This window comes from Lonchura striata, chromosome 3, assembly GCF_050655825.1.
Source record: "Lonchura striata isolate lonStrDom1 chromosome 3, ASM5065582v1, whole genome shotgun sequence".
Taxonomy (NCBI): Eukaryota; Metazoa; Chordata; class Aves; order Passeriformes; family Estrildidae; genus Lonchura; species Lonchura striata.
Genome location: NC_140705.1, coordinates 17,987,286 through 18,006,956, shown reverse-complemented (window position 1 = coordinate 18,006,956; position 19,671 = coordinate 17,987,286).

The window sequence follows — 19,671 nt, the reverse complement described above, 5'->3', positions numbered from 1 at the left end:
CTATGATTCTATGATACAGACTGTGCTGGTGTGACCAGCTTTATCTGTAGTATGTACTGTAGAATACACCTGGCTTAGCTGAAGGCCTCTGAAATGACTCTCACAAAGGAGGGTTCATAGGCTACACATATCTATGAATTAAATTTCTGAATTTGTTACATTTTTAAGTGTTGTTTCAAAAGTCTGGAAAATCCACTACTGGATTGGTATTGTAAATTTTTTGTATTCCAGACTGGTCATTCACACTCTTAGGCCAGACAACAAAGACAATTTGTATGGGACTGTGTTTACCAACCAGCCAATGACAGTCAAATTATAGTTCTGCTGATCCAAACAAATTGTTATTGCACTGGACTTAAACCAGTAAATCATTATAACCATTCCTAGAGGAAGACTCTGTGTTGTAATACAATGCTTATACTATTAGGTTTCATGCATTTTTAAATTGATCATGCACTGGTAAATTGAGAGTCAAACAAATATATACCAAGAAAGCAATTTTAATAAATGTTGCTGCTTGCACTCTACTGAAGGTTGCTTCAGTTCTGGCCTTATGAAATTCAGGTTCATAATATGAAGGAGTAGGAACAGATTCTCATGGTGACATTTCAGCTGAACATCTCTACACATGTTGAGTTCATCTCCTTGCACAGTGGACCAGTGCAGCACCTGTGCTATATGAAGTGCAGCAAATGTAAACACCCTTCATCTGAGACTTCAGCTTTGTTCATTTGTAAACATTTGCTGGTTTGGTCAAACCAACAGGAGATGCTGATACCTCAGAAAATTGAAATACCACCAGTCTCTGGTCTCATTTCTTTAATGGTGTAAAATTTTTTGAAATGACATGAGATATAGCCTTGAAGGGCTTGTATATATTAGGAACATGATTTCAGCTTGGATAGTATATCCAGGTTAGCATTGGCTCTAGCTGGCTTAGATGTGGCAAGTAATGAAAAGGCCTTGGCATGTGTTTGCTAACCAGGCAATCTTCAATCTGCTGAAATTGGTAGTGCAGCTATTTAACTTGTGTTCCAATAAGTCAGCCAAGAACACCATTTCTAGCCAAGTACACTTTTGTGGAAGACTGTTATCTCCACCAGCTCTTGCACTGAATGTCAAATACTACGATCAGATTTCAGATCAAGATTCTCCTACCAAGGCAAAAGAACTGGTTTGCTGTGTGCCCACCAGGACCTGTAAGGACAGGGAACATCTTCCAGTAAGATATTTTTGTAAGATTTAGACAGTTTAAAAACATTTTAAAATGGCAAAAATTTCACTTAATCACTTAAATTGATCTTTCTATAGACAAAAATACAAAACAAAACAAAACAAACAAAATAATAAAAAAAAACAAACCCACACAAAACCCCCAAAAAACCCCAGCTCAAAGTATTTCTTGAGCTGTGGGTGTGGACAATAAATTTTTTGGCTGTTAGTTTGCTAGACCATTGTGGATATGGTATGATCACTAGTTTGCTAACAGATGGACATCCTTTTAAAGCCAAGCTGTTATATATTTTTACCGTTTTAGTCTGGATGGAAACCAGCTTTTTTACCTTATGTTGTGCTTTTTATTTACTAAGTCAGAGGACAAAATCTCTTCCAAAATGTGATTCTGAAAACAAGAAACACTTCTATAATCCATATGCACTTCTTCACCGGACCAGTACTTGCCCTGGGTATTCCCCCGCTAGAACAGTACCTCTGCCTGATCTCAGGGCCTCATTTCCTGTCCCATCCTTTCCCCATATCAGTGGAATGCTGTTCAGTTGATTGCAGGCCAGGTACAACAGACATAGGAGATGTCATGGCAGATGTCAGGCCTAGGGATATTTCGTCAGTCTTTTTTGTTTGTTCAAGTATTCTACCATTCTTTGGTTTTGCCATCTGTTATGCTTTGCCTGGTGACATTTGTTCTTACTGACTGTGTGGTAGGATATGCTGCTTATATTTGAATCACAGATCCTGGACCAAAATCAGGGGTAACATCCAACACCATCGTTATTCACTCCTGTAAATGTAAATTTAAAATTTAGGTAATATACAGTGTATTCTGGACATAAATTACAGTATATATATATATATATATATATATATATATATATATATATATATATATATATATATATATATATGATATTTTCACTGGTTTCTTAGTAAAGAACTCCACCTCTGAATATGATACAATATACTACCCAGCATATTCTAAAATTAAGTATATATTGGGTCTAGATGCCACTTCTTTATTGATTCCAAAGGCTAATGTCAAAGACTCCTTATTGAATAGCCTTTCTTGAATTATTTCAAACACAAGAGTATCTGGAGGCATAGTAACTGATATACAAAGAGTTAACATCCCCTTCATTTTCCTTAGCCCAAAAATCAAAATCTACAGTTTTTGCTCAATAGAAAATGATTGATTGAAGGAAGAAAGCAGTGTGACTAAAGAAAGGTTAATGCTTAATTTTGGAATCCTTATGAAGGTAAAATAAACTAAAACCAGTATGAGGCAATTAAATTGAACAAATTGGGTGAGATCTCAGAGGCAAATCTTACATTAAAAAAGGAGGAAAAGCCTTACATTTTTAGAAGTACAGTACTAATTACAGGAGAAAGAAGTAAGATGAGTAAATAGGGACTGACTTGGCAAAATCACAAACTCATTACTGACATCAAAGGATAAAAAGTAGGTGAAAAATATAAACAAAGTAAAATTGTTAAGGGTGTGTATAAGGAAATTATAAAAGAATATATATAGGCCAGCTAGTAGTGTAAAGGAAAGTAAGTGTAAAGGAAATAGTTATTTAACTCTATTATCAGGAAAAGAGATTTTGAGGATGATCTGTTCCTTTTTACTAATGATTGATGATGCTGAAATGTAACACTATTTAATGGTTGCTTTTTCTACTGATTTTCACAAAAAGAAATTTAAATTGTGAAAAGCCCTTTAGTACAATTATTGCTACAAATTGTTGAAATAGCTCAGGCAAAAACACAGTACTGTGTGGATAGATAACACAGATATTTTCTTATCAACTCCTTGACGAGCTTCAACATAGGCTAGTTACAAAAAGAATAATGACTTTTACTGGTTATTTTGTGAAGTATACCTGGCAGAAAAGTGAAGTGCATTGTGTTATCTTTAGAAAACCAAAAAGGAGAGTCAAGGAAGCATAGGTCAAGCAGGTTTTTTCTAGAAAAAAACATTGGAACAAATAACAAAAAAAGCCTTTGTCAGTATTAGGAACATAATAAGATGACTAGCAATATACAATTTTCAAAAATTAATTGAACCAACCTAGCTTAGTTTCCTTTTGTAGCAGAATAATAGACCTTGTGAGCTGCTACTCCTAAGACTGTCACCTGGGATTGAATAGGGATTTCGTGCAACAAGACAATTAGAATTGTTAGGCAATTCACACTAAGTCATAGCTGTCACTCTGCCTGATTTTCCAGTCATTAGAAATTCCTGTTGTCATTACAGTGATTCTTTTCGTGGTATCTCACTGCTGTGGGTTTCCTTCCAAGGTTACAGGAAATGGTGAGCCCAAATTTATGTTTTAGCAAGCATTCTAGTCAACCACCAGAAGGGTGAAGTGTATAAATTAAATAATTTTTCAAAAGTGTTTAAAGAAAATTACAAGAGAATATAAAATAATTTTGAATCCTTTCCTCCACTGTAAAGGTCAACAGAGACATTCTGACAGGTCTTTAAAAATGCTTGCTGTTATATGGAATCTAAATGTGGAATAATGAGAACAAAGAGCTGTAGGTTATTTCTGTTTTAGTCACTTGAGTGTGGTTTGATTGAGTCACTGGAGGGGAGCAGCAAAGGCCAGATGAGGCACAGGAGGTTTCTCAGGGGGCAGCAGAGCCAGCAGGGCAGGGACCCAGCCCGCTGGGACCCGGGGGCACACGGGCAAGGGAGCAGAGCAGACCCAGAGACCGCGGCCACGTCGGACCGGGAGGGCAGAGCAGCCTCCTGTGCTGGGGCTGAGATCCCTCACAGCTCTGGATCAGGGCTGGTGAGGATAACCAGGGTTAGACACACACCCACTATCACTGGTACTGTTCAGGCTTATCAGTGCCTTCAAGGCACTTCAGCTGGACCTTGCTGTTCCTTATGATTTATGCAAGCAAAAATGTGCAAAGGCTGTTGGCAGAAATGCCTGTGTCTGTGTGTACTGCTTAATAAAACCTCAAGCCCTTTTCTAAGCAGTTTTATTATTTCTTTATCTTTCTCACCTTACCTGTCACATTATTAAAACTTTTCTGTGCTTTGATTAGAGTTATAGCCAACAGTGCTTGTGAAACCTGAAAATATTCAAGAATTGAGAATTAATTTTCATAATTTTCCAAGGCTCAGCAGTTTGTCAGAAGCTGTTACGGATGGTTTACTACTGCTCTCCAACTACTGTAGTTGGCTCATCAGTATTTGGTATCCTTTAAATTGACTTTGCACTGGCATAAGCCAGAAGTGTTTGCAGCTTCAGCACTGATGCAGCAGGAAGGATTAAGCTCCTCTACTAAATATATGCCTACTGTAACATGCATCTGACATTTGGGATAAGAGCAAGTAATATCTTTTGAGCCTGCAAATCTTACCAAATAGCTGGGACACCTGCTCCCAGGCACCAAGATCCTTTGTTTATTTTAACATTTACAGTTTTTCTCTGCCCAAAAATTCTTTGATCAAAGACTCAGATGTGCACACCAAGTTCAAAACAGTACAATCTATGGTAAGGCCTTATAAGATTAAAACTAAAAATCCAGGCCAAAGTTTTTGATCTAAGTTTTCAAACGGACTGTGGTGCATATTGGCAAAATGAGAAAGTTCAGTTTATGTTAGAACACATGAGTTATTTTTGTAAACAAACTCCTCCTTAATGGTCTGAGGGCCACTAAAGGGAGCAGAGGACTTTAAAATGGAGGGAGTGAAATAATTTAAGAAGTTCTTTTTATTATAAGCTGTATTTGTTTTGTCACTTGTAACAGGTGCTTCTATTACTGTAGGAACCTCTATTTACTGGATGATGTTAGAAAAGTACCTTCAAGGCATCTTCCTGGTCAGCAAAATAATGGTGACTTTTGCCTATAAATCCTTGAAAATATTTCCCTTATTGTTGCCAACTAATTGCTCTTCTCTTACAAAGAAATTTGTTCTTAACTACTACACAGAATTTAGTCCTTGGTAGCCCTCTTGCAGGCAAATAAAATCAAACAGGTCAGTCTGCAAGTCACTTATTTTCTAGCCTAAAACTTGCTGTCTCCCAGGAGATAACATGTGACTTAGAAATATTTTAAAAAACTGTTCCCTTTTTTTTCTTTTTTAGTTGGCAAAAATGTGTCACAAGTCAGTGTTCTGGCACTTATATTTCACACTTGGATCACCAGTTCTGTCTTACATCAGTATTTAATATTTAAATTATTAGATTTATCAAGTTCCACTGCTAAAAGAACTTAAAAGCTGTCACTGGCCATCATAGGCTGTGTAGTTTCTTAAGAAGATTGAACTCTACTACTGTCACAGTATATTGGAAAAAGCATTACATTTGGTTTGAAATTAGATAAACATAAAGATCCCAAATAATTCTATCATTCTGTACTTACATATATTTTATATAAGATCCATGTATAAAGTAAATAATCTGCAGGAATTTATTTATGAATTTGTTAGAAACTTTTCAGGAAGACATTTTTCCGCATTTTGGAATCTAGAATTGACATTCATAATTACCTTGATCTAACTGAACTCTATGAATTTGAAGGAAAACTGCTACTTAATCAGAATGAATGCCAAGTACTATTTATAGGAAAAATTTATCAAATGGAGAAGTACAGACTAGGAAAAGTGGAAAGTATTTTAGGGAAGGTTAGTGATTCACAAGATCAAATCTAAGCTGATAGCTCTTGCAAACATTATCCCCACAATACTGCTAGATATAAAGTGAAGCATAGCTGTATATTCCTTCCAAATAAAATTCAGTGGGCTTGTAATATTCTTGGTGTCTGACCTTAAAACTGAGAAGACTTCTCCAAGTACTTTTTTTTCACAGTCTCTAGTGATATTGGAATGTTTTTGTGATGTTTCATTGGTGTATTTTTGAGCATGGGATATAAAAAACACATGAAAAACTGAATGGGGGGGTTCAGCAGGTTTATATATTTTTACTTTCTTGAAGAAAAATTACAGGAGTTGGTACTGCTTTATAAAAAAAAAAACCCAAACAATGAAGTTCCTTGTTCTAATAGACCTTTTCAATGGAACTTGTGGGAGGTCTGTCTGTTAGAATATCAGTGTTTCCTTCACTTCACCAGGTTCTCAGGGCAGACAGCTCACTCTCCTATGGTTTTTGTGACTAAAACAAAGTGAATGACAACAGCTGCCTTTGTCCTTGTGTTACTCTCCAAACTCTTAGTCAGGTGTTGCTTGGATCATTTTCCCTAAGGTCATAACAAACACAGGCAAGTAACATTGTGTGTATGACCATCTTTCAGAGACTCAGTTTTGCTGGTAACTGACTTGCTGTCTATGCTAAATATGTTTCAGTGCTAGAATACTTAAGAAAACAATTTTCTTCTGTTAGTTCTTATCTGCTACTCTTGAATAATATGCAACATGGGAAACAAAAAATATGCAGGCAAAGGCAACTCATTGAATGAAACACTTTATATTCTGGCATAGGCATATTCAGAGATCATAATCTTACAGAGAATTTAGGAATTGTACAGAGAGGTTCTCTAAATAACCAGCTATCTGTTAATAAGGAAGAATTAAGGCCTTTGAACTGTGGACAGATGCATGCAATTAGAAACAAGATCACATTTTTTTTAATAACAGAATGCAAATCAACAGCAAGGGAACAGGTGCATAAATGTCACGGACCATTAAAACTTATCACAGGTGCATTATGAAGCATGTGGAGAAGCAAGTCAGGTCATTCCCCAAAGACTTTAACTGGTTTGTTATTTTATAGTAGGGAATATGGCAATACTTTTGGAAAATAGCTTTTCCCTACGTAAGACTTTTGCTGCTGGATTTGCATGATTTTTTCCCTTAATACTACTAATATTTCAGTTTGCTGGACATTTTTTAATCAGATTGTGTTTGTGTTAATTCATGTGCTATCTATGTAGCTTGAAAATATGAGATATCAGTTAATTCCTAACCAGCAGTCTTACTTACATTTAGAGATGTAACTCTGACGCTAGCCTCAGCTTCCTATATGGTGACTCAAAGACATAATTCTTCCAGCTCTTTTGGATGCTTGTAGATGGTTTCTCAGTAGCTCATTTGGTTCATGGGGTAGGATGGGAAATGTCAACCCCCTGCTTGGCAGTGACTGAGAAGACAGGAAAGGACACATCTCCTGTATGCCCTAACCAAGAGCAAGTCAGCTGTAATGGCAAATGAGTTCCTGCTGCTCTTTGAGCACCCATACAGAAATAAAATGCTACAGCAGAAGCAGTTAGTAAGTGCAATTTGAAGGGCTTTTTTAAATGTGAAAATAGGAGTCCTAGCCATTTGCATTTTGAGCGCTTCTGAAGAATAGCTTGGCCTGATTCCTTCTTGCTTCAAACTGGCCTAATTCCATAGGCAAAAAAGAGCTGGATTAACGTTAGTAGCAATGAAGATCCATTGCAGACTTACAGCAGTACAGTGCACACTGAGTCTGGAGAGGAAATACCCCATGTACATATCCTTAACATAATTAGGTAATCTGCATTTTTTTAAACTATAGCTGGCTCACTAAAAGTTTACTTGTGTATTAACAATTGCTTCATAGTAACTATTATGTATTTTTTTTGCCATAAGATTGATATTGGTGATTGATAAGCTGTCAATGAGTAGGGGGAGGTGGAGGAACTGGACATTTTATGAAACATCAAAATAAGACAACTGGAAATCATTGCATCCTGGTTGAAACTGATTTGATTTTTAATGTTATTTTATATAATATATTGATTTGTTTTGGGTTTTTTGATGGAAGCAGATGATGTTTTCTGAAAAAGAATTGTCCTTGTTTATAAGTGTTTATAAGATGTAAATGTTCAATTGATAATTCAAAAAAATGACATTTTCTGAGGAAATTTTTATGTAAACAGTGATTATGGTTTCATGAATGTGTTCCATATTCTTAAGAGCTTTTTTTTCTGACACACTTAAATTTGCTGTTCTGTTGTTTCAATTAAATTTAACTGTTAAAAGTCATGATCATTGGGTGTGGTACCCATTAATTACATTAACATAGCATTCCAGACCACTCAAAATCACAGTCATATTGATTGTTTTAGAGGAGTTTGCAAACTTTAAATCTCTTAATAACATGAGCAGAATAGAACCACAAAAACTGCAATGATGAATATTCTTGCCTCTGTTAAGAAGACAGATTGCTGTTCTGGACTACTGTTGGTGTCTTACTTGTAATAGATATTCTATTTATTTATTTAAAGTGCAGCAGTTTCATTCCTTAAACGCTGAGAGTTGCAGATCCAAAGCCCTGGTCATAAATGCCCGCATGTCAGTGAGACTTATTTCCAAAACAAAAGGAATAGTAAAGATTTATTTTTCATGATCGTGGCTAACCAGTTATTTGGAAACCCGGGGCTGTGAGCTGCGGACACAAAGGCTGCAGTCTGTCTTAATGACTGCAGAATGGATACCCTCACTATCGAGATGTGAAATTCCTCCAAGTGCTGCTCTCTCCTCAGCAGCATCACTTCAGACATTGCAGGAGAAGTCTGCCTCAGCCAGCTACTCCTCATCCATATTCAGGCACCGAGAGCACTGTATTGTCCTGTGCTGAAAAATCAATACTGTGAATACTGTGTGTGCTGAGCCTATTTGATCTCTTTGGTTGTCATGGCTACACTTCAAGGTATTGATTCATCCACAGGGATCTCAGGGTTGGATGGTCCCTGTACTGAGGCAGAAATCTTTTGTCCTCTGAAATCTAAGCACATTCTACAATGAACCCTATTTCACCTATGCTTAGACCACCAAAACTGGTTTGCTTATTTTTTTTCTTCTTTCTCTTCTAGGGGTATTGGTGGAAGGAACAATTTCTCAAATATTTCTTGCAAATTCCAGCAGATTCTGTGATCTATGATGCTGCAGACAGGATAAAACGTACAGTGAAAATTATATGGATAAAATGAAAGACACTCAAAATACTGCTCTTTTTGCTTCATTGAACACAGTGAATCATGCAGACTGGGTGCATTCTCAGTGGCTGTTCCTTGGATCATTTTGTTCATGTATTGGATCTATCTCTCTGGTCAACTTAAAGTAAATCAATTGAAAAGATTCTGATTGGAAAGGACTGTAATTTGCATTAGAACTCTGTATTAGAAACTGCATTTCATACAGTTTCACACCATTTATTCAGTATTTAATACTATTTATTTAGTTTACTTTTTTATACATGTATATATAGGTACATACGTGTATTTATAAACAGCAGGTCCAAAATTGCCTATGAGATACATATGCCATAATTTTATCCAGTAACCATGGCACTCTATTTAGATAATTTTTCCTTGTATTCACCAAAGTATCCATCTGTGCTTGCTTTTGGCTTTGATTCCCTGGAACAAGTGTAGCAATTTAGGTAATAATGCATTAGCCACTTTTACTGGCAGGGCACTGATTAAAGTAATTGGTAAGGTAACACAACATGATTGTGTCTTGTCTAAGACCAAACCACAAGTATTTGAGTTCCAAATCTCCACCAAGTAATCTAATCTCCCATAGTTTTAGATAAATTATATTTTGTATATCAGCATTTCTGAAATCAAATTTTTGCTGGATAAAAAGGTGAACCTAGTAGAAATTGCTAATGTTACAGTGTAGATCTTTCTGTAAAAACACAGATAAATAATGGAAACCAGTGTTGGTCAGCCTATTAATAGAAGAGGTGTGCTCCTCTGAGGTGTGCCTTGAAAACACTGTGTTTCTCTCTTCTGACAAGGATATAGACACATGTTTTGAAAATGTTGCCTTGGGTTTGGGTGAAAGGGTGCCCTGGTAAAGGGAGACACACTGCTTGCATTCACACCATAAAATTTATCAAATGTGAAGGTCCTGTCTTGCACAGAAATGGCTTTCTCAGTAGAATTTGTCTATTCATTTACTGACTGGGTAGAAATCAATGAACAATCCTGAAGAATAAAGGGAGAAGAAGGTTGCCTGAGACTTCTGCTTCCTCTGGGATGACAGCTGAGCTTCTCTGAGGGACTGTTATTTTGACTCTGGCATCCAGCTGAATCCATCTCCAAGGTGTGTCTTTTATTCACTAAGGCTTATGATGCTGAATTTCATGGAATTTTTTCTTAAGAGTGAGGTTCTAAGGATCCCTTGAAATTTCTGTCTCTGTTTCTGGTGTTAATAAAAGTAAATTACCCAGTTAGTGTCATCTTTGCTAAGAAGCAAGAAAAATGCCTTAATGGGAATCCTACCAGGTTTCCTAAACTTTAAGCAGTTTGTAGAATTTTGTATTGCACTTATATGAGCTTATGTTCCCACCTGTTCCCTATTACATATGTTAGTTTTCCATCTGTGTTTTCATTCTTTGAAATCTTTGATGGTATATAAATATTAGAGATGGTTCTATACATGGAGGAAATACTCCTAAAGATTTCCTTTTCTTTGGTTATGTTTAGATATACCTATTTGATAAATAAGAATGAGTGCTGGACTTAATTTCTTTGTTAGATCTTAAGAATGTGTTTCTGAAGAAAAAAATGTTCTGTTTCTGGTATCAAGAACAAGTTAACCTCTCTTTCTACGCACAACTGACTTTCTTCTTCCTTCTCCAGAATTTTCTCTACTTTTTAGCATTATTTTTGTAATAGCATGGATACTATTTAATGTCTTGAGTTTTGAGCTCCCTTCTTATCTGGGTTTTTCAAATTTCAGTCATTTTCCATGAGACATTTTCAGTAAGAAGATGAAAACTCAGTAATTGTTATTGCTGAAACTATCTTCCTGAAAGAAGACAGCTTCCTGCAGTTAATCTCATACTGAGTTGTGCTGTACTGTTATACAAATTCCATTAAATCCAGAGCATAAGTTTTTAGGCTTTGTATTAATGCACTCAGAAGCAGTCCTAAGATGTTTCTTTTCAAGTGTGTGGTTGGAATGGGGTGTTGTGCTGATAAACTTGGAGAATAAGTGTTGTGGCGCGGCATGCGCTCCTCTCGCCGCGGCACTCCGAGCCGTGCCGTGCTGGGTGGTGAGGGAAGAGAACGGGCGGCCGCTTCCCCCTGCAAGCTCTGCAGTTCAGTTTGTGGCGCGCGGGGACAGACGAAGGCGACACGGGACTTGGGGGGTGAACGGGATGGTTTTATTCAGCGAGCCCCAAGACCCCCTTGAGAGGGGGGACAAAGGTTTTATACAAGAACTCAGGAGGAGGGGTGTAGGAACAGTAACCAATAAGGGAATAGCAGGGGAGGAGTTTAGGGCAGAACTAACATATCACAAACCTATCAGGGGAAACAGGGGAGTGGAATAGTACAAATGGATCAATAGAGTGTTGAGCCTCACTAAATAGACAGGGAATGGTCTGGAAGCTGAGGAGGGGGCTAGGATGAATGACAGGGAAGGTTCCAGGGAAAGGGGCAGGGAAAGGGAGGATTGGCAACCTGGAGATTAGGGGGTTAGGGGAGAGCTAGGGAAGACTGACACTGGGGAGAGGAGGAGATTAGGGATGGGGGGGGGAAGCAGATATTAAACAAATATCAAATTAAAGACACACCACCGCAAATAAGACATGGATGATGCAGTATGACAAAAGAAGCAGAAAACCTGGGACTGAGGGGAAATGAAGTAGCACTGGTTGCTGTGCCTCTGAAAACTTTTCCCCAAGCTCTGTATCTCCATATCTCTATTGCTCTTCTGCAAAATGGAATGGTGATTGTTAAGATCTACTTAAAATCATGGTGGAATTACTGTGTCTACTTTTCAAGAACAAATTTGAACAGGAAAAGCCTACTCCATCTTGGGTGTTTTTTGGTGGTGGTGTTTTTTTAATTAGGTTTTGTTTGTTTGTTTGTTTTTAAATTTTGAATTATATACTATCAAGAGAAAACAAAAATAGTTGTATTTCAGAGACTCATAATGCTCCATCTCTTGTTACTGTAGAGAGTCTAGAAAGCTTTCTTAGATGCTCAGAAAAACCTGTAGTTCTCTCTTTTAGGAGCCAGGGATAATTCACTCATTTATGAACTGTTTGGGTCTGAATTTTAGCAATAATCTGCTTAGTAGATTTTCCTGTAGCTGATGCATTTTTAAACCCTGAGAAAAGAAGCTGTTGTAACCAGCTAGAGGCCATTTCTACACAACGGCTACAGACTGCAATCTAAAGAATAATTTAACTCCATGTTCTTTCTTGATTTATGCTTACTTCACAGGAATTAGTAACCCTAAACTTGTGTGTGTGTGCGCACATATGCACATGCCCCACAGTCTATGGTGTTTTTAAACGTTAGAAAAGGTATACCATAGATGTAAGGTAATTCAGTTTTTGTGAGGTTAGGAGAATCATCTACTCCACAGTGAGGAAAATATAGCCTTAATCTTATTATTGAAGGACTAAATACATCTTTTTTAGCCCTTTGTGTCTCAAGGATAATTCATTATACACTGAAAATTCACAGTGCTTGTATCTATTTTGTGGAAGTCCAATGAAATGTTCAGTCACTGGCAAATGTCATACCTAAGTGTACGACTGTAAGGAGCCAAGACTTCCCATCACCTCTTACCTATGGGATAAAAGGTGCAATTTTTTTATTTAATACCTCCATGCTATATTAGAAAGTGGATTATAAAGAATTTCTGTTTGAACCAATTTAAAGCAGAACAATAATTTGTTCTCATATCTGACAAAATACGCCATTGCCTTACCAATCCCCCAAAACTTGTATTTTGTCTAGTGTTAATCTAGACAATAGAGTTAATCTAGAGTTAAAATTCTTTCTAACAACAACAAAGTCTAAAGAAGAGAGAAGTGGCTGTGAAGAACTGGTGCAGCTTAGTTCTTCAGTTTTCTTAACAGCAAAGAGAGGTATTAGAGTACAGTTCAAATAATTTACTACTCAAATAATTATTTTGCAATAAACATTTGATTATGAGGAACTGTTAGAGAACAGCTGTTAAATTGTTTTAAATAACTGTATCAGTTAATTGAAATAGCTTCTGGAGCTGCTAAGATTTCCTTTAGGAAGATTTCAGCATTTGCATCTGCTGAATGATTTATATCCCTGACACTATCTTAATATTATGGGGGAAAACACAGTTCAACCTCCGGCAGGCTGGCATGAGATGTGAAACTGTTCCAGGTTGAATTTTCCTTTTTAAATTTTTCATGAAATTCTCTCAGCAGGCCACTGTTCAGCTCTGAAAGGATCTTGAACCTAATAACCATAACTGCTTCAGCCCAGCCATCAGGAAAAAAAAACAAAGGGGAAAAACCCACTCCACTGGAAAACAAGCATTTCATCAAAACTCTCTTCCTGCTTTTACTGCACCATAATAACACTGAATAGGTTTGGGGCCATCAATTGTAAAATTATCATTTTTCACCAAAGCAACATTATATTAAATACTTAATTATTCATTACTAATGCTTGTCATGGTGAAAGATTGGTCCCAGCAATTTTTAAAGCAGTGGGCCTGGGTTTTCTTCCTTGAAGGTTAATGGCTGAGCCCTTGGTTTCATTACCTTCACTAAACGTATCACACCTCATATGTCAAAGCTTTTTGCTTGCTCTCCTCTCTCTGCTTTAGTGACTAAAAAGTGGCAACACTAAAGGTTTGATAGGGTCTGTCGCATTACTTTGTTTTGGTGTTTGCATTGGGATAAATTGTTCACCCTGCAGTAAGGATGGGTAACAGCAACAGTGAGGTTGGGGACTTTGTAAGATATAATCATTCTTGGCTAGGCTGAATCATTCCTGTGGGGGCATTTTGAAAATGGTAGCACTTAGCTTTAAATGGAACAAGATGCACTGAGATTATGAGCAAATTATGCAACTTGCAGAAAGCTATTTACTCATTTGAAATTACATGCATGAAATATTGATGGTGCATTAGTTACATGATGGCAATAAAAGTGGGCTGCATTCAGTCTTACTGGGTACAAGGCCACAGGATTACAGCCTTAAGCTTTTTCTCTGCAAGTATCTGAATGTTTAAGGTTTGTATTTGTCAGGCCAATTTCAATATAACCTGGAAATATAGGGTGAAGGTTGTTTGGAGTTTTTCAAAACCTTATCATCTAAAATGCCATGTAACAGAGAGGTTATTCATTTCACAGACATGGAGAATGGTTGTATTTTTGTTAAGGTTAGAAAAAATTGCTCCTCTTATCTTTATGCACCTTTACTAGTAGGGAGTTTTGAAAACAGGGCTCAGCTCACTGCATTTTGAGCTTATCTCCACATCTTTCAAAGGAATAAGGGAAGCCCAGGTAACAATATTGATTAGAAGACTTAAAGAGTAAGGAACTGAAACAGTCACTGAAAATTCAGGAGTGACAAAGCAAACCTAACGGCACTATTTCCTTTAATATTACCATCGCTCCTGGAGATTTTGTACTTGATGCTAATTATTGAACTTGATTCCTATAAATAAAGCCATCACTGTATAAATAATAAATTTTGAACCTATCCATACATGTTCTATAAATATAAACATGGTAATTTTCAGCAAAGCTATTCAGTGCACTTTAAAGGAGATAAATAATTAATATGAATTCCATTTAGTTATTAAAGAGGCACTGTCAAGATAAAAATCATTGAAGTTTTTTAAAAAATTCCCTGATTGCTAGTAGTCAAATTGATAAATGAAACAAGAATTATTTGAAATATCTAATTCAGGCCTCACCTTTGCTACCTCTATTAATATCCATCCTTTATATACAATGATGGAAAAAGTATATTTGGCCAGAGAACAGATAAAGGCCCATAATTTCTATTTTTTCTGCTGTGTGCTTTTCACTCAATCTAGAAATGAAAGTAACTGTTTATTTTCCTAGTTTCTAAGTTTCATTTGTGGTTAGGGGTCAGGACTATCTTTCCTTTGTTTCTCCCATTCTTATCATAAAAATAATGTGTTAGAAATTTAAAGTGCTGTAAAGGATTGAAATTATACCTTCAATTAAGTATATACATATGTTACAGTTATGAGATCAGGCACCAGAATATTGTGGTACCCTACTTTTCAGGAGTGTCTATTTTGGTAGCCTACTAAAAGTGAAGAACAGTCCAGTAGTTCTCATATTTTGTAGCTAATAGTCAGTTTCATGGAGCTGCAGAGGAAGTGTATGTAACAGAAGTACAAATTTTGATTTTAAAGAAATGACACTCGGAGCAGAGAAACCATTCAAAAATACATCTCAGGTTTTCCACTGAATTCCAAGTTTTGAAATCAATCTCCTAGTGGCTTTCAGGCAGGTGTTTGAAGATCACAGTGGTATAATAGACTGCAATTAGGAAGAGTCACCTTCAACGGGGCAGTGTGGGCTTTGGAGCTGGGTGTTTGTATTAGGAGTTCAATGACAGTTCTTGACTCTGTGCTGGGACCAGGAAAAGGGCCTGGGAAAAGGGCCAAAACTAATTTCTCCTTCCTATGTGCAATACCACTGGATCAGATTCTTTGTCCTGATCAATCCTGGCCCAAAATGCGGCTGCCCCTTAAAAGAAGATGGAAAACCAAATAGGAGATGCCTGTTGGAGGCTGCAACTGGACCTGGCTGCTTTGCAGCAGATACCACTGAAAGGCTGCCTTTTCTTCAATCCATTTCTTACATAATTCTCCACAAAACCTTTTTTTTTTTTAATGAAGACAACTATATGCTTAACTCAGACATATTTTGGGCTTGCTATCATATATTTTAAAATACCCTATCCTCATATTAGTGTTTGGTTCTAGTGTAGAAGAGCATCGACACAGATCACACAATGAAGGCCTTTTGCAGTAATAATATTGAGCATTCTAAATTATATGTGCTTTTATTTTATTTCAGTTTTAACTTGTTGCAAAGTATCTGTTTCAGCTAGGCTGTGAAAGTAAGTGCTACAAGATGTCCTTCTTAGAAGCTTATATAGAAAACACATTTAAGAATCCACATGAAAAATCCACAATTAATAAAAACTATTTGGAATTTAAATTAAAAAAAGGTAGGAGGAGAAAATAATTATTACTGCATATCACAGAGATAGCAATTGATTTAACAACTATTGATGATAAAATTAATATTTACTATTTGATCTTAACTCCTTTGCTCTTTATTTTACAAAGAAATGATAGAAGGGGCTGAGAACTGTTGATGATTAACAGCATCCTTCTAATGCAACAAAATTCAGTGTGTTATTGGCCCAGCCATTGTTTCCCTATGAAGGTTGACCAGAGGTTTTCCTTTTGCTTCTCCTTTATATGTTTATATTTTTACATTTATATTTGTATACTTTTTACTCACATTGTGACAGCTAAGCAGAATCTAAATACACAGGAAACCTTAGTCTCTTGTACATGTGTGGGCAAAATCCCAAATCTCCTTCCTCACAAAATAGAAACAAATTTACTTCTAAACACATGGAAATAAGAAATATGGACAAAATACTTGGGGTATTTTTAGAGCTTTTAAATTAAGCATAAAGTATGGTCTTTCAGTGTGGCGTGTTTTCTCTGTCTGTAAAGGTTATCTCATCACAAGAAAGTCAATAATCTGCCAGCAGCATTGCCTACTGGCCTTTTTAGTTTAGCTCAAGCATACATGAAGTACCAGTGGATCCCAAGGTTATTCTGCACCTCTGAGAGCCTTGTGAAGGGTTTAGGAGTTACCAAAGAATAACTTCAAGATTGTTGGAAACAGGAGGTGGGGGCAACTTACCAAGATCACTGTTCAGCCTATATTCAGAAATGTGTCTGACACTCCTAATAATAAATGTTGGCTGCTGTACCGGCTGTGAGTTTGTTCCTGCTTGCTCTGTACTCTCTGGGGAAATCTGAGCATGGGCTGAAAGTGCAAGTTCCAGTCCCAGAAGAGTATTGCTGTACTAGCAGAGATGCTCAGCTGGAGTAATGCCATGGTGCAACAATGCTGCTGTCCCTGTGCACTGCAGCTGCCTGGCTGTTCCTGTGCTGCTCTACTTTATGCAGTGTCAGTGTGCTCTAAAGGAGGTGAAGGAGGATCTTTTCAGCCCAGCATGATTTCTCTTCATTCAGGACAGGTGGGCTAGGGTCAAACAGTGCAATATGACTGTGAAGATTAGGAATTCAGAATACGAAATGAGTATTCATCTGCTACATTACCATCCATTCTTGATATATAACTGGTAGCATACATGGGGAAATATAACTGTGAGTACCATGATTTTCTGGTGCTATTCCAGGAATAGTTAGTAAATTTTTGTTAGTAAAATATTTCCCCATCAGCTCTATTTCCTTTCTTTTTTTTCCTTGTTTTCTTCCATTGGGCCTAATCTGTCCTTTTAGATAAAATTGAATATTGTATTTAATATAATATATATACTTGCTAAATATCATGCTCTGAATGTTTAATTATTTTACATGTAGAACATAGTTAGCCATTTATTTCCTAAACTGTTTTGATTAGATATTCTAAATGAATAAGTAAATGGCATCAACACCACCCTGCCAATTATTCTCTCACAGGAACCTTGTATCATCTGAAGTAGTTTAACATTGGAACTGAATAAAACACCTCATGCTATTGTGCTGAACTCACATTTCTTTTGAAGGGTCTATCCTTAGCACACTGCACTGGGTGCTTGGACAGTAAGGGATGGATTACATGGATTCTGTTCCTAATGAACACATCCACCCCCATCTGTCTGTTTGTTTTCATTTTGACTGAATGAGCGGGCCAAGATTACAAGACAAATTGGAGCAATAAAAATAAGTCAGTGTTTTCCCAGAGTTTTCTTGCAAGCATGATAGGGAAATTAGTAAATGGGAAGTGTCTGTCAGTCTGGTGACTAGTTGTTAACAAAGACCATCCTTCCCAGTGCAGTACTTTTCTTAAAACCCTACATTAAGACCTCAGAAAAGCTCTGTTTCCTTCACAGAAGGAAGGCATGGGGAAGATTCAACAAATTTTTGGAGGAATTTTTGAGAGAATGTTACTTCCAATTTGTAAAAGAGGAATATTTCACAGAGGTCCTAATTTTGAGAACATTATTTGAGAATTGGCTTTGCAATCATGTTTGCAATTTCCTATCAGAGCAGAATGGATTAAATACATTTGACAGTCAAGTTGTGAGAACTATGTACTGGAAAGGAACAGCTGTATTCAGGCTCCTGATTGTGCACAGTCTTTCACCTTCTAAAAAGATGGGTAGTGGGGTAGCACATGAAAATATTTGTGCTAGAGATACCCATGCATGTCATCCCATCAAACCAGTGACATTTGGAAAGAGGGAAGGTTCCAAATGTTCAGGAAATTAATATAAATCCTGGGTAAAATTCTGTTTTCTGCACTCTGAGAAAGAAAAGAAAACTGAGCAAATCAAAATTGCCACTTCTGAAATACTGTTGACTGGAAATTTTTTTTGCTATAGAGTGAAATGTTTCTTCTGGAAAAGACTTACTCACAATGATCTCGGCTTATTTAAAAATCCTTCAAGGTAATGGAGACTAAGTGGCCCCTGATTTCTGAGCCTTTGAATTTGAAACCTTAGGAACAGGGAAATATTTGAAGAAGGTTACAAAATGCTGTAATATACAAGGCACTTCAGGCTGGAGAGCATTCATACTGAAGTTTTCTCTGGTCTCAGAAGGGAGCTTGCTTTTGATATTTTTCTGATACTTATGAAACAACTGAGGTGAAACTCTATTAAATACTTAAAAATACATGTTGGCTGCCTTGTTATTCAAACTATCTCTTTCAAAGATTGTTGCATTACTGTGGCTGGAAAATAAGACTCTTTGCAAATTGGCAACTATATCTTTCTTATTCCAGTTGTTTTCCAGAAAGCCTGATGATGTAGCTGATAATTAATGATGTAACTTTTCCTATTGAGATGTAATGACTTCAGAGTCAGACAGGCTCTCTAACACCAAATTGTTTTCTGATGTAAGTTGAAAAGGCAACACTAAAATTAAAGGTGGTAGACTGATCTACACCACACAAGTGACTAGCCAATATATTTTTTCCATATATTTCATTCCACTTTTTAACATTGAAAATCTTGAGGAAAAAAAAAAATCTGCTGTGTTCATTTCTTCTGGTGATTCACAGTGTTATGTCTTATGCTTCCTTACAGGAGTTACTGAAAAAATATGTGGCACAGAACTGTTAAACATTATGGGAGTGAAACATTCAGGTATTTGTCATTTTGCCTGTATTGATCCATCCTCAGCCTGTGTGATACAATCTTCTTCACCACAGGCAAATTAGGGTAGTACAGAAGAGTCAAAAGGGGCTGAAAATGGAAGTTTCACTTCTTGTATTTTTAATTTTCCATGGATGTGCAGGATAAATTGAAACAATTAAAAATTATTAAGGAAAGGTAAGTTATCACATAGTATAAGTTGTCGTATCAGTTGATGTAAATCACTTAAACCTTGTGGCATTTATTTCCTTCAGGACTTAACCAAGAATGTATGAAAAAATAGGATGCCTAGATGTGTGTTTACATGAA